The following is a 14,561-nucleotide window of genomic DNA, read 5'->3' on the forward strand; positions in this document are numbered from 1 at the left end:
CCCCCCACCATTACATCTCAAAGCATTTTTGTGATGGTGCTGACCACTGGAACTTGACTTATGCGCCATTGGTCAGTTTCCATCAAACACAAAAGACAATCTGAGCTTTGAGAGACATTTGCATAGCATCTGACCAATGAGGTGACCTGCGGACATCAGCAAGGACTCAAAATACTGTTGCACCCTAGGGACACCAAAACCTCCCCTGTGATTGGTTCCCCATTGATCATCCCCTCGCATCACAGCCCTCTTCCCATGTCCATCTGCAAAGGGGTGATTTGAAATTATGCACTTCACTGTGGTTGGATTTTGTCTGCATTTCATTCTAATTCCCTACCAGTTCCCAGCGAGCACCCAGGTGCCTAGCTCCCAAGCCTTGAAAGTATCTACTGGTCTCATTCCCCTGCGGCTACATTATCCTGGGAAATGCCAACTTGCAACATTTCTCAAGCACACTAGTATAGCTGAGCACTTGAGAAATTCATGGTTACCCAGGATATGAGGCATGTGTCTGTAAAAAGACAAATGCTTTACTTACCTGCGGCCTATACTTCAAAATGGCTGTTATGTGTTTCACATTGTGCTATACTAACACTACCCCTGCCACTTATCCAGATACCCTGTGTCTCCTCTGCCCCATGCCTCCACTTGATACCCCCAATCCCACTCTTACCTGTAGACTTCTCTGTCTGCACATGCGCACACTGCACATAAGTTACACAGCACAGTGGACAATAAGGTCCTCGCCACCAGGGGAGCCCCATCCTCTTCCCCACTATATTCCCCCATCAGTTAAGTAATTGATAGATGTGCCCCGCCTAATCAAGATTAAATATGCACCTTTATCGCAGTTCCCTCTTCGATCAATCAACACTTATGATATGCTTACTTACCATCTTGGGAATCCACAACCTTGTCATCCTACCAAATCTCCCCTGTGTCCCTCATGCTCCCCTAGGGACGATTCTATTAGCACACACTCTTACCCATCATTTGAGCTTGCCAAACAAAAAGCATCATACTCATCCATGTTTGCAGTTGGCATTATAACCACTAATTGTGCATTATGCTCTTCTGCTCCAGACTTTGTTGACCCTGAAGGTTTCCTGTGTGCCTTATCCTCTGTCCCATCAACATTCAGAGACATCATATATCTACTCCTCCCCCCTTTGTTCTTGTGGTGCTTTAGTATCTGCCGACCCGCACAGAAGGTGAAGAGCACCAGGATGAGCACTTGGACAGTTACTTAAAACATGTTTGCCAACCCCAGCAAAAAAGAGGGTTAAACCAACTGTCAGACGATACTGCATTTGTTTCCCTTGTCATAGTCTCATGGAGAGTGCAAATTTCAAATATATGGTCCCTCAATTTTTTGTTAGCTGTGTCGTTAGCTGGTTTTATTGTGCCGCAGCTACTGCCTATTTTATGGCAGACACCACCCTCCATTACAGTAATCATATCCAACTCATATTGATTTTGTAGTGCTACCATACCATTTTTACTGCCCGAAGCTCTTCCCTATCTGCATTCAGTCCTTTTTCATTCGAATTTGCCAGTGTCAGTACCTCATAGCGGGTCACCTGCAGCCATTTGGCATTGGCTGCAGCTTGAACCCCTGGAAGCAGGGAGGCTGAAAAAACATTGATGCCCTTGAGAACAAACAAAACTGTGGTGGGATTGTAGCCAACATTTCAGATTATTTGCTGGAACAATAGTTGCCGCAGTGCCTGTTTCTTTTCAATGTCTGAGCCCGACGTTCGTGTACTCTTTCTTCCTCCATCATTGTTCTTCTGAGTACTGCAGGATGGTCACTGAAGGGCATCAATTCCTCTTGGGGCACCACCAGGGCTGGGCTGTGCAATTTGACAAGGGAGCATAGGCCCCCAATCATGAAGCAGCTGGGCGTATGCCTGGGTCCCTCATGCCCAAAAGTGATCCATCACTGCCACTGTCCCACTCTTCAGTGCTGGAGCGCTCATCACCTTGGTGAGGCTGGCGTTAGACCCCGGATGTGTTGACTCATCTATTTAAAACATAAGGACAATCATGTAAGAGGGTAAATATGTCCACGTTGGTGCATCTCATCTATCCAAGTTAAAGATGCACATATGTATTCTATGTTGCCTTACATCTGTCATTCATTTGTGCCACTACATCACTCTCAAACCACAGTAACCCTTCAGCTCAACACTGTACCATCCACCCTCCGATTACCCGTCATGAAAGACTGATCCTTCAATCCTCATCAATGTTCTTGTGTGGCACCATGGAATATCATGCCCTGTTGCATTTCGAGAGTGCACTCTGCTATGTGTTATAAACAACTGTTCTCATCTCCTTGCCCCATCTGTGATATCGTCTAATCTTATATGTTTAGTAGCTTCATGTTTTGCATTTCACCCCAATTGTATATAAATGTCTAGCTATACCTTTTCTCCCTCATCAACGCAATGAATGGTCACCGAAGAATCCTGAAAGAGACCTCTTGTTTTGCACAGTGGTGGGTGCATAATACACCCCTCTTACACCACCTTGACCTCTTAGGGCAGTAAAAACTTGGGTATCCATGTGACATGTGGGATGAGTGATCACACATAACAAGTGTCTTGCCCCACATGTATCATGTCATCATACCACACATTACCAGATGCCATGTCCTGCCTATCCAGAATTCATCATGAAACATACCTGCATTAAATATGCTCTGTCTGCTTCTGCTGCATTCATCATTACTGTTATTAGTGCTGTCTAATCCCTTAAAATCTAGAAACCAAATAAAAAGAATGCAATACACAAAAGCGCTACACTGGACCAACACATGTTTTATTTCTGTCTTTTACCATTGCTAAGGTTTCTGTGTGGCCAATTGTCCTCCACCTCCACAGGTCTCTTGTACAAGCTAATAGCAGAGAAAAAAGTAAATGACAACTGAGCAATACTCCCCATCAAGTGGTTTCCATCTACTCTCCTTTGTGGAGGCTGATGCTGTTGACTCCGTGAAAGCCTGAATAGTGGATCCATGTATGGCAGTTCAGATACCTGATGGTGGTTGGTGTGGAGTCAATGACGATTTGCAGACCTGTAAAACGAGGCTCCTTGGAGGTTCTTGTAAAATTGCAAATGCAAATTCTGTCCCCAGGGTAGAGGGGCAGGGCCATAGGTGCAAATGTCTCTTCTCATGTACTGCTGGTTGGTGGAGTTTCATTGACCGGCCGGCTTGACTGTGGGTGCAAGTGGCTAGATATGTGTTTGAGAGACTTGGTAAGTTTTTTCAAGTATGTATTGAATTCTTCCCCAAGTATCTGTGCAGGGCTGATGGCATCTGAAATTGTACATGCAGGAGTGAGAGGTGAATGTATTCTCCTGCCACTAAAACGTTTGTGTGCATTCAAGTGATTATCTGCACCAGGTGAATTGAGTAAGGCAAATAAAGCGATAGGAAAGCAATAATGCCAATTTTTGTCAAGTGTCATGAAAAGCTTGGCTAAGCTCTTTTCAATCAAACCATTGGCTTGGGTGTGGTACACTGAGCAAAATCAGTGCCTGATCCCCCCCAGATGGCTGTAACCTCCTTAAATAGGTCATTGGCAAAGTGCTGTCCATTGTTGGAACTCAATTAATCACAAATTTCCCAGCTCAGGAATACTTCTCGGACTACACATTTGCAGCTGATTCTGCACCATTATGGGCACAGGGTACCACCTCAAGCCAAGGTGAAAAAGGACATGCTATTACTATCATGTACCTGCAAGAGGCATACCTATCTTGCATGTCAATGCAATCAATATGCAAGTGCCAGAAGTGCCCCTCTGGGCGCGTTAATGTTGCCCTGACAGTTTTTAGTGTGGGTCCTGCTAAGAATTTCTGACAGGTAAAACAATTACTGGAAAATTCAGCACCAAATTTATAAAGATTGGGCACAAACCACCCCTCATTAATGTCTGTGACCACTTGTTTCTTCAACGCGTGGGCTGGATAATGGAGCTGCTCTAATGATACATTAAGTAATTTCTTGGGCATTACGGGTTTGTCTGTGTTGTTCTGTCTAGACAATAGATCTGTGGGGGAGAGCAAGCACCCTGTCTTGATTCATAGCTCGGTTTCTTCTTGGGGCACTTTACCTTACAGTACTATTATCTGAACAATGGCCAGTATGTTAACTGGCTGAGTAGTATTAGTGTTCTCTGCTCATTTAGATCCCATAGCCATCATGGGTACTTTCTCTTTTTTACCTGAGAGTATCTAAGTAGTTCTTTCAGCCAAATAGACAGCTTCTTTGGCTGCTCTATCAGCCATATCATTGCCCTGTGAAACATAATCCAGGCTGCCTTTGTGGGCAGCACATTTTATTATGGCTACCTCTACTGCCACAGGATACATAAATCCACACTGTGTGTCCCCAAGAGGGCAGGGAGAATGGGGAAAGAGGAACCAAAACATGGGCACCAGGGAACCAAAGGAAAAGAGCATGACAGAATGTTCAAGAAGGCAGAGAGGGTCTTAAAAAAGGAGGACCAGAGTAGGAGCCGGCGGCAAGAGGGGGTAGAGATGGGTGGACATTGGGGAGGTTAAAGTTTAAACTGGACAATGAGGATTTCAATGAGGGGGAAGAAGGGCAGGACTCATTTGAAGAGGACTCCATTGCCTCAGATGGGGATGAAGGGGCAGGCATGAGTACCAGGGATGACGAGCCATGTGCTGCAGACAGCGGGAAGGAGAGGGGACGGAAGCAAAAGAAAAATGAGGTAGAGGGAGAAAGAGCAGGGACTGGTCCAAGTCCCTCCACAATAGCAAGAGGAAGATGGCGGTGGTGAAGGCGCTGTGGCCAGGGACTTGCTCCTGACATCAGATCCAAATGCCACTGTTGCAGAAGGGTTGGGGAGACACACAATACGTACATGACAGACGATGGTCAGATACAACTTAGTCAACAGTTTGCCCTCCCTTAGGCAGGAGAGAGAACATAGATATGCACCCTTGACAAGGAGACAGCAGGAGTCTCCCTAGCGATTGAGGACATGAAAAGCTTGTTTGCAGCAATATTGGGGGAGCAAGGAGACAACATCTTGACACAAGCTGGATACCAAAGGGTAAAAATGAGTATCAATATACACGATGGGGCACCTTTTAATAACTGTCATGCCCACGTGGGGGAAGTACTAAGAAGTATGTACCCTGCTACTCAGACCTGGGGGGCCATATTGGCTTGTAAGATGAAACGAAACAAGGACCCTACAGAATACATAAGCCAAATACAGGATATCTGGACGTTAGTGAACAGACAATTGTGGGATGAATATATACCCCTATTTTCTCATATATTGGTCTGAGGGCTCTCCCTGGATGTGCAGAATAGCCAGGATAAGGTAGTAGGGATAGAAGCAAAGAGATACAATCCACTATCTTTCACTTTGGCAAATAAAAGAAAGAAAGGCAGAAAGATGTGGCAGACAATGCTGCAAAGACAGAAACAAAGTCGGTGCAGAAGAAGCTAGTGAAGCTCTCAATGTAAGGGGCAGTGCACACAGGCCTGGTTGAAGTGACGCCCACCCAACAGGGAGAGTTTTCAGAGGGAGGAGGGCCACAGCAAGGGGGTACCCTCAGCCACAGTATGCACAGCAGTGGGGGTACAACAGCTGGGCATCTATCAAGGGGCAATAACCCATCAATGGGATACTATCAGCAGGGCAGAGGGTACTCACAGAGCAGCGGGGGGTTTGGGTATGGAGGAGTAGGACCCAGGTTCTCAGGGGCATGCTTCCTTTGTGCACAAAAAGGGCATTTCACAAAAATGTGCCTCTATGCAAAACAGCTCTACTACAAACCTGAGGTACCACAAGTAGGTGTCCAGCCAATACAGCATCAGGTATAGCCCACTAATCCGCATACATACCCACAGCCCCAGAAACGCCCACCACAGCAACTACAGACACCCACCAAAGCAGGGCCCATTGGGATCATGGAGCCACCAGCGAGTACATTGCAGGCACCCACACAGATACACCCACACCCCAGATACACCCACAAGGGAACAGTGCACTGCTGGGCCAGAACATAGTACACCATTACACAGGAGTAACAGTTTTGGGAGGGAACCCACAGAGCACAACCTCCCATTTTGAGTTCCCACTGAAAGTGCATGTGTGGGTCTCCAGTCCTTACAGTAACTGAAGACGCTAAAGAGGAGCCTGAGGTAGCAGTGAAGATAGTACAGAAATATTTATCTTTTCTGATAGATACAAGGGCCAACAAGTCTTGTATATGGGAGGGTGGGTTCCTGCTGTCAAACACAGTTATGGACACAAAGGGCTTTTCTGGGGCTAGTGTCACAGTTCCAGTAACACAGGATTCACCATTAACGATAGGTACACAGCACATTGTGGCACCCCTATTGTCTTCAAAAGATACTCCCATACACATATTGGGGAGGGACTTGCTGAGTAAACTGAATGCAACTCTCAGAAAAAGGTATGGTGTGCTACACACTGGGTATGTACCCAGAAAGGGTGGTAGCCATCATACAGACCTTCGGTGCACAAAGCACAATGCAAGGGAAACCAACGCACCCCAAGGTGTTCCTGTAGAAGATCCAAATACTATTGGGTTGGGTGCCTGGATGCAAGGAAAACATTCCGACTGGCGACCTCCTATTTGTTCAAGCCCTCGGTGCACAAGGAGGTTGCCCCAGGCATGCGGATACTGTTGTCATAAGAGGGGGAAGTAACACAAAAAGACATGGTGATATTAGGTCCGACAGATGAGGACGACATTGAATGGTGAACAATTATCTGTTTTGACCTCCCCTTGACACTGCATACATAAAGGGTGTCCTGACAGGAAAGAAAATAAAAAAGCCTCAAAGCTCAGACAGTATTCATATTAATTGTAGGTTGTCTCCACCATGTGCTGGGCAAAGAGTGAGGGCACCACACTCAGTGTGTGTATAAATCACATCTAGTGAGGTGTTCTGATACAAACTCTCTTTTTAATCAAGAGCTCATGTACATGTGTTTATAAATAACCCATCTCTCTATGTCCGCATCTTGGTCCCAACAATTATTAGGGCCCAAACACACTCAACTGAATTGACTTATTTCAAATTAAATCATTTATTCCTAATGCAAAGGTTAATGGAATTAAAATAGCAATCTAACAAAACACATAATGTAGCCATTTAACACAATAAAAAGAGACATCATTTTTTTTAAAGATGAAATAAAGGGTCCTACAGACAATTATATTACATGACAGTGATAGTAAGGCTAGTTCAAAAGAAAACATATCAAGCTGGTTCTAAACAATTATTCTAAACCAGAAAATCAAGTTATTTATAGTAAATATTCCAACATAGAGAGAATTTTTTTGCATACATTTGGGTACACCCTGAGTGTTAACTAAATGTTGTTCTCAATTGTCACTAAAGTCCAGTTTCAACACAACTGACTCTTTCCAAAAGGGTACATTAATTATTTTCCCCAATGAATTTCAGAATTAAGTCCATGGGCAACTAGGTTGATATCCATATATTGAGATACAAATGGTTTTGGGCAAATAAATATTCCAAAGAGTTCCTATTAGAAGTGTCCCAATTTTGTTGTTTGAGAAAACTCGGGGTCTACGTGTGCCACCGGGATGAATCCTAGTTGGTGCTACACTCGTACAGGACTAGATCGTGTGGTATGAGTGATCTAATTTTCGGCAGATTGGATTGTTTCCTGCCTTCCTCAGGACCAGAAATACAAGAGACCCCTGAGGTAAAAAAGAAGAACAAGAGCTGAGTAGTCAGCCTGAAAGCTTTACAGCAAAGTGTTTTAAGGTGACATTTAGTGACTGGTAAAGCATGCATAGATGTTTTATGTGAGGTTGATTAAATGGACCTCAGAGATGAACGCAAAGAGGCACTGGCCCATGCCCCAGTGTTTGCAATCATATGTTGATGGCACAGTGATGACGACTGTGCACACCCAGAAAATACCACAGGGGTACGAGCCCCTGGCATACTACAGCAGTCTACTGGACACAGTAATGGAGGGTCATTTTCCCTGTGAACAATCGCTTACGGATGCAGTGTTTGCCATAGACTGGGCAATCACCATAACGATGGGCTGCCCAGTGATTTTTTACGTGGAACAATCACTTTATGATTTTTGAAAAATCCAAATCCACATTAATGACTCAGAGGGCCTCAGGATACGAGGTGATACATACAAACCCAGCAATTGAGGTTTTTAGATGTCATGTAGTGAACCCTGCCACATTTGTATCGCAGCCAGCTGCATCAGTCAGGTGAATATGTTCACGATAGATTCGAGAACCGGGTGTCAGTACACTGGTGCTGCACTGGTGTGCCATCATGAGGGGGCATTTCCTATTTGGTCTCAAATGTGGTTGCCAGCTCATTATTCGGCACAGGTGGCAGAATTGATGGCTTAAATAACCGCACTAAATACCACAGAAGGGGATGCATCAAAATTTTTTCAGACATGACATACTTCATCTCCACCATGCACTCAGGTTTGGCTCAATGGGAGGGAAGGAGGTTTTCAAGGATTGATGTTTCCCCTGTATAGCATGCAGAATTACTGGAAGGATTATTTGGGGTGGGTGTTAGGGAGGATTCTCAATATGTGCTAATTTCCCTTACATTTGGAGACCCCCAGCAACTTTGCTGGATTTCTAGGATTTGATTGTTTTTCCTGTGAAGAGTGAGAGCCTTTTTTTCCCACTCTTCCATGTATTTTGATGTGTGATTTACTTTTGTGTTCTTCAGATATGGAGTTTTAAAACAACTCCGTAGACATCATCTTTTTCTGTGTGTCACACAGCACCTTCAGTGCAGTGGCACAAGGTTGTCTTTCAGACTTCCAAAGGTTTAAACACCTTGTCTGGGACTGACTACTGTCTCCCAGAACATGTAAAGTTAAATTTACTTTACTAGTCTCTTTAAATTTAATGACCCAGCACACCCTATATTCCTATAGAGTGCTGGAGGAGTTGCTTAGCTTCCCCTGAGTCAAAACACTCATGCAACAGTAAAATGTTACCCTTTCCTACTTTAAATGGCGGGTGGCAGTGGTTTACATCAAACTACCATGATTATTTCCGACCGTTAACAACGGTAGCAAAAAATCAGGTCAGCCATGTTTTTCAATATGGCGCTCAAGACCTATCTGTAAAAACAGAATATGGTTGACTTTTTTGCCATTTCTTTTAGGAAAGGTCCTTCTTGTGTTCAGCTCTGCACGCCAAACCACGTTTGGTCCCTTTGTTTGTTGGCCTTTGGCGGGCTTCAGTGCTGAAGCCCTCCTCTGGCGCCTGAGTTTCTGGGGTGGACAGGATGTGAGGGAGGTTCCTGAAACTCCCTGTGCTTAGTCTCCTAGGAGACCTGAATGCACTCTGGCATGATTGTCCAGCTGGCTGTCCGGGAAGGACAGCCACCCTGCTGTGTGAGTGACAGCCAGGTTGGAATGAATGGGGAAAAACTGTTTAAAAGCAGGTCTCTAGGACTTGGGAAGCAGAGTCGACCACTGGAATGAAAGAACTGAAGACAAGCTGAAGGAAGAGGACTTCTGCAACTCCTGGACGACCGGTGACGCCCTGCTGCAAGTCCGAATTGCCTGAAACTCCATCGACAGAGAAGCCCTTTAAGGTTAACTTCTTTCCTTGAGTTTGGTGGGAACAACCAACTTGCAAGCCACCTGGACACCATCCCCATGTGGTCGAATTTTCATCAGAGTGCTGTTGAAAACCGGATAGCCAGCAAGAAGGAAAGCAGCTTGTGGACTTTAAGGCACTCACACCTTAAACTGACGTCTTGCTAAAGCTTTTGGCCTCATGCCTGTGCAGTGCAGGAACCTCCCGACGTCCTCCCACGGCTGAAGCTCAGGAACAGTGAGATCTGCTCGAACTGCCAGGAACAACTGCCTCCGCTACAGCTCTTCTTCATTTACAAGGTCCTGTGCATACGCAGTCCGGAAATATTTTCAGCCATCGAGAAAAAGCATGAAACTTATCTGATCTACGAAGGCTTGTCCTTCCCTTAATATTCGTCAAACTTTTCACCTAGCCGAATTCTTCTTATCTCCGTGGCAAAGACTTAACCGTTATCAACCAGAACTGTGCTATCCTATACAAAAGACTCTGAACCATTGACTTTTGCCCAGGCCTATTGAGAAGAATTGCTGGTTGTATTTAACTGAAACCCTTTCCCTGCCTATGAATGTATTTGGGCTGTCTATTCTTATAACCTTGTCTTTTCACCCCTTTATTAAGTATCTGAAGTGCCATTTTGCTCCCACTTCATTTGGAGCTAAACTTGTTCATTTACTTACCGGTTGTATATTTGTGGTTTATTAGTGTGTGATATTGAGCTGCTTATGCTAGTGTAATGTTTTCTAACTGACTGAGTAAATCAATGTATATTCTTTTACCAAGAAACCTTGAGTAAGTGTTTATTTGAATCACTGTATTTGTTGTTCCTTTGTGTAACTTGTTCTACTGCTCACTTAAACTCTTGAGATAAGTCTGGCTGCTCAGCCATCACTACCACTTTACTGTGTAGTACAGGCTTGCATCAAAGGGGAAGTTGTGCTTTGTGACCATTACATTTTTTTTTCCTGGATCCTGCAGTATGTTGGCTCTGTCTATAGCGAGCCTGAGGAACAGGAGCCTGCAGTACAAAACACTTGCAACAAGCGGAGCGTGGCATAGTGTTTGGCCGAGTTTGGCCACTATGTTTTTTTTTCCTGGATCCTGCAGTCTGTTGGCCCTGTCCATAGCGAGCCTGAGGGGGAGGACCCTGCAGTACAAAACACTCGCCACAAGCGGAGCGTGGCGGAGTGTTTGGCTGCGTGTTCAGCTCGAGGTGTTTGTGGAAAAGTGGATCACTTGCAACATCACTGTGACTGCAGCTCAGCCTAGGAGACGCTCGTGTGAGGACGTTTGAAGACCACAGCAGCTCCATGGAAGAGGCAGCCGGGGTGAGTAAGACAAACAAATCTCCTCCTTGCCCTATAAACAGTGTGGAAGTGGTAATCGTAGCAAGTACGGCTAGCCACATGGCAAAATGTGTGACTATCGACCTGGCTGTGGAGTTGCCCCCAGTTGTTGTGGAGCTGCCCCCAGATGAAACTGAGATAGTCAAATTGCCCAAACTTAAAACTACAACTCAAGAGTCTTTGACCAATAAGAGCACTGAAGACAGGGGGGTGGCAATGGAGATGGCCCATCCAGTACCAATAACATCTAACCGATCTATAGCCCCAGCCCCAGTGGCGGAAGCGGACAATCTAACCATACCATTGATTAGTAAAGGGGTGGAAGCTATGGACGTGGCAATCCCTCAAAAGGTTATATCGAGTTCCATTGACTTACACTCTAGAGGGGAAGACCAGACGAGAGAAGTGGATAAGAATGCATCGCTGGCAAGTTAGACGGGGGACCAGGTGACTGACTCGTGCTGTCGACCTGAATCCAAAGGGGGGGCAACCCCTGCAACCCATACATTGGCCTATCACAGTCGGAAAAACAAAAATCCGACCAACATCCACTAGGAGCCATGCAGCCCCGCCCTATCAACATCCAGAAAGAAATATATGAAAGCGAAGAGGCTTGTCTAAATTCGACCTTACTGTTAGGAAATACTTTTTCCATCCGGAGCTGATGTCTTCTAGACATGGGATAGTACAATTCAGAGGGAATCTGGGATCAGAGATCCCTGATCAACTCTTGTTGGAATCTGTTTCTACAGCGGAGAGCGATATATCGTGCGCATCCACCCCTAAGAAAACCTCCAACTGAAAATATGTTGATATCGGCCGAAGGCGAGGAGGTGAACATGAATGTGAACATGACCAATCCTGATATTCAAAAAACTACTAAGTCTACACCTGTGAATAAGGGAAGCTTTAAGCATAACTGCCCAGGGGGAAAATTGGCAGTTGTAAAACCGGAAAAATCAGTTGAATGCCAAACAATTAAAGATATGACGGAAGTGAATGAGAACAGAGAGAATCTGGAAAAAACAGGAAAAGACACTGAGGCATCAACCATAAGGACACTAACAGCTATTATGGCACCCTTTATGAAGCTGTATGAGCATGTAGGGGATCAATTGAAGGACCAAACAACAATGTTGACCATGCTGACATTAAAAATGATTTTTGTGGAGGCCTTCATAACCGCAATACAAAAAGACATGCATTCAAGTATGGCAAATGTTACTGGTCTACTCCATACAATTTTGGACCCATTAATTAAGGAGAAAGAAATGAGTCGGATGTCTAGAACGTTTGACCCCTTGGAAATGAACAACTGTAAAGAAAAAATAATTGGGGGCCCTAATGACCATGCTAAGGAAACAGAAACTAGTGCCCCAAAGACCGTGGGATCTGATGGAACAGAAACCTCGAGCTCTAACCAACTAAATGGGACATTATTGAGAGAGAAGATTAGATCAGAAACTGTAAATCTGATCCAAGAGCATACAGTACATACGACTGTGGAAAAAGGAAATAATGGACAAAATATACCTGATGCTATTGTAACATTTGAGAAATAGACTGACAAAGAGAATCCGGCCCCCACAGATTCCTTGTCAAAACAAATATGCCCTATTTTCAAGAATAATCAGGGGAAAGGAAACAGACAATTGAAACAGGCTGTATGTAAGAAGGGGCCTTTGCCACAAAGGGAAAACAAGAATCCTAAACAAGCCCCTAAATCAAAGAATCAGAAGATCCCGGTTAAATCCAGAGGGATGGTGGTCAGAAAATGTATTAATAACATAACAGTGGCAACCGCCAAAACTACATTTTTTGCGGAAAAAAATATTGAACTCCAGCAGTTGGAAATCCAAGTCCCAACACGACATTATGACGAAGTACAAACCAGTAAAGAAAATGGGAGTGAAATCATAGAGGAAGAAAGATCCTCGGATAACGATTTGATGAATATGACAACCCATTCGATTTCAGATTATTTAACAGATGCTGAGACAGAGAGAGAAGAAGTAACCATTGTGGACGAAACAATACAAAAAATCAATGAGGAGGATTTATTGGGGGAGTCTGAGGTCCACAAAGAAGAGACGGGATTGCAGATAGAGAAACCGAAAGGCCAGCGGCTAATGGGGAGCTCTCAACAAGACATTATACCTAAAAAGGGAAGTTCAATGAATTCAGCTGGATTAATAAAAGACAAGGACCCGTCAGACAACTACAATCGACTGTCAGCAAATTCGAATGAATGTCCAGTTGGACGAGATCATCTGAATAAAGATGATAGACCTTATAAAATATCACCACTAAAACTTACACGTTCTTTTTCTGGAAGAGAGGGAAGATCAAGTTCCCTGGACTGAGAACAGGAGAAAAATTGAGGAGGTCTAGAGGCTAATAGAACATGGAGTTATCAAGATGGATTGCTTTTGGAAAGAATGACCAGGGAATCAGATGGATTAATTACACCACTTATAATGCAGATACTGAAGCAAGAAGCACCCTCATTAAGACCATTGGGGTTCGATCTGACTGAGCAAAACATTATACTTAAACCAGCAAAGTGTGGCAGTTAAGACAAAAGGATGATTGGAGATCAGAGAGATTAAGAAGAGGTGATGAAACCTGAGGGAGGACCGGAGACAGGAATCGACAAGAAAGATCATTGAGTAGACAACCAGAACTAAAACAATGCACCCCACGGAGAGAGGATAATTGGCACCATAGGAACAGCAAAAGACGGTCCCCTTACAACAGGGGAAACGATCGAGAAAGGACGGCCACCAGAAAAGAAGAAGAGAAAGGAAGAGCACAAGGATCCTAATAAAATTGGATATGGCTGATGAACATGGTTGCAGACAAGTTAAAAAAGCCATAGACTGAACAGAGCATTGAGTCACAACCCCTTACTGTGGCAAGCTAAACACTAGGGGATTTAAGCATCTGTTGACCCCTGGGGGTGACAAGATTGAAGGACATGATATATTCTGTTTGCAGGAGACATGGTTAAGATCCTTACCATTGATAGAAGGCTACTCATCACATCTTAACCCAGCGATGTAAGGAGAAAAAGGCAGGCCTAAGTCAGGTCTGCTTATTTTGATTAAAAACAAACTCCAATTTACAGTACTTGAGGAATTATCACCGACACCGCTAATACAAATAGTGGTAGGGAAAGTAACCTGGAAAACTCACAAAGAAGGAAAAATTCTAACCTTGCTTAACTTGTATTGGAATCCGGCAAGTGTAGCAAGTATGAACTTCCCAACCCAAGTGGCAAACTGGATAGTAAAATGTAGCCTAAAATGGAAAGACCCCTGGTATGTGATATGTGGGGACTTGAATGCAGTCTGTGTGGACAATCTCGGATCCCCCATTTTACATCAACCAGTAAAAATTACAGCAACGGAAAAAAGAGGGATCTTGTGGAGAGAAACTATTGAATGCTTAGATATCGTAGTGCTGAATGGAAACACTACTGGAGATGTCCCGGCTAAGATCACAAGAAATGGAAAAAGTGGGGGCCAGGTGCTTGACTACATATGTATCTCTGGTGAGATGGTG

The sequence above is a fragment of the Ambystoma mexicanum genome, chromosome 7q (assembly GCF_040938575.1).
Source record: "Ambystoma mexicanum isolate Mex_15411 chromosome 7q, UKY_AmexF1_1, whole genome shotgun sequence".
NCBI classification, from domain to species: Eukaryota; Metazoa; Chordata; class Amphibia; order Caudata; family Ambystomatidae; genus Ambystoma; species Ambystoma mexicanum.